Below are 2662 nucleotides of genomic sequence, written 5' to 3'. Positions count from 1 at the left end.
GTGTCCCTCCAAGTTTTGCTGAAGAGGCTGTTTATCATCACGGGTCGTAATTATACCTGAGGCTCGACACATTTAAATGGATTTGCCGTGGAGCTGATAGCTTAAATATTTGATTAGATGTCTTCATTGATGTGTGACTGGCTTTGCAATTTAGCCTTGGAGAGGCTTACGGTTGCTCTCACCGCTGATTGTGTTTGCTTCAATCATTGTTGATAAGATGAAGGACTTGCAGGGACAACATTATAGCGAGGCACACAAATACGTCCGTTGTCAAAAGGGAGCTGAGAGAGAATCCGATTCTTAATTCATATGTGACACTGTCATGAGTTAAATACATTTCATGAATTGAAGAATCCTCATCATTTTTTGGGGTGTTTGTGGTGCACGCAAAAGAAACCTAAATTCCTCATCTGTGTAGCTCCTCAACCTTTCATTGAAATTTCACTCCACACGTAGATATCACAACCATGAAACCGAGGGCGGAGCGATAAGGACAGATGAGAATTTGGCGGAAAGCATTATTATTGTGGCAGTCACATTAATGAACATTGCTGAACGCGGAGGCAATTAATTACGGTTTGCATCATCACCCTGGAAAAAGTGTTTAATTATTTTTTGTTGCACTCTGATGCACTTGGAGAGCATCATGGAGTGTGCTCAGGCTGGTAAAATGGATGCTGGCAGGGAAGCAGCTTAAGTGTGGTTTCACTGCCTAATGGCCATTGTACTGGCAGACCAGATGGTCTTGGTCATGCACCGAGGTGAACTGAGATTTACCTCATCGCAAATGAATCAACGCCATTACTCTTGTCTGTCCGATGAATGATCAAAGTATTATGGTAGAACGTCATGGCAACGTTAATTCAATAACAAATCAGTCCATCAGTCCAAACATGGCTTACAAGGTTCTTTCTCTCACAGTTTGTGTGCCCCCATCTTTCTAATACACTTGTAACCTACTGGGTGGTAAGTTCACCACCTTATACTACAAAGGTGCACTCCTTGAAATCCATTCCCCAGTACCACCTCCACTAGTTTAAGCTCGGCGGGGAGTCCTTCACATACTGCACTTCAAAAGAGCCCCCCATGTAGCATATTCATACAAATACGCCGAAAGGGAAGTCCTTCCTGCGACAGCTGAAATACAATTAATTTATCCTGCCCATATTAGAATAATAACCCCATGAACAGTCATTTTCTTTTGAATGGAATAAAATTGATGATGTAATCACAGCCATAGATTGGCTGGCAAAGAAAGAAAGAATTTAGCGGTACCAAACTCGAACTTGTCTGGAAGCAAAACGGTATGCAAGAATGCGTTTGGCGGATTTTTTGCATTTGTGGCACGTGCATCTGAAAGTCTTACACTAGTGGACTGCATATATATATATATATATATATATATATATATATATATATATATATATATATATATATATATATATATATATACACATATATATATATATATATATATATAACCTATACAAGTTTCAGTTTCATCAACGGAAAGGAAGAGAGATTATTATCGCAGTCCATGCCGACATGAGCAACACTAACCCAATTATTGTCTATTTCTAATATGTTGAGTGTTTGTCATAATCCACCCATAATCCCATTTAAATGTTAGAGGAGGGATATCATCACCATATAGTGAGATTAAAATGCCAAGATGATGTTGAGAACATGCATTACACTCTACCACGAGTCCCTGAGTGTATATTTTCAAAAAAATCGTTCCGAATTGTATAACCTCTAACTTTAAAAACGTTGGGTTACACTTTTGAAAATGCTGGGTTAAAAAAAAGCCAACCCAGCATTTTCTAAAGTGTAAAAATTGGATTGACCCAAGAGGTTGGGTCGATTTGACCTTTTTTTTTTTTTTTCCTTGCAAAAAATAGTTTTGTATGTACAACCAAGAAAATAATTTTGGGGAATTTTCTTGCAAAAAAAATAGCTTTGTATATACAACCAAGAAAATCGGGTCAAAATAATCCTGGATCGGTAAGGGACATTAAGTATTTCTACTCTTAAATAAAAAAAGCACTCCAAACATGCCTATAAAACAACAACATGGGAGTATTCCACTTCATTTTACTAGTCAGTGTTGTTAATAAAAGCGAACAGGTGATTTATCCAGATGGATGCGCCCAGATTGTACTCTGAATATATTTCCACAAATCCAAGGAGTGGCACAAAGTGTGCATAATGCAAGAGGACTGCATGTTCTCAGTCTGCCCATGAGACTAATAATATTCCAGCGGGATCCTTTCTATACTAATGACTTATGACTTGGTGCACTTGCCCTGCCGGTACCCCCCCGCCCCTATTTTATGCTTCAAGACTGACTTTCCAGAGCTCAAGTACCCTGCAATATTGGCCACGCCCACGTCGCATTAAACACTATTCAATATAAATTAACATTTAAATGATTTGGACGTGCCAGGTGTCCATCTGCAAAACTGTCATTTGCTCGAAGTACATTTCACCAGATCAATTGGCCCGTGTCTATTTGCATGGAAAACCTCGAGGATATTTAAAATGAATAGCCCGAAGACGTACGGGGAGCGCTCAGGAGAAGCTCGGTAAAAAAGTGAAGCGCAAATGCCACACAGTGATTCACCAGCAGACTGACTGACGTCTCTCCGGTGTTGCACAGCAA

Source organism: Syngnathus typhle, linkage group LG19 (genome assembly GCF_033458585.1).
Source record: "Syngnathus typhle isolate RoL2023-S1 ecotype Sweden linkage group LG19, RoL_Styp_1.0, whole genome shotgun sequence".
Lineage (NCBI taxonomy): Eukaryota > Metazoa > Chordata > Actinopteri > Syngnathiformes > Syngnathidae > Syngnathus > Syngnathus typhle.
Note: the sequence above shows the minus strand (reverse complement) of the source record.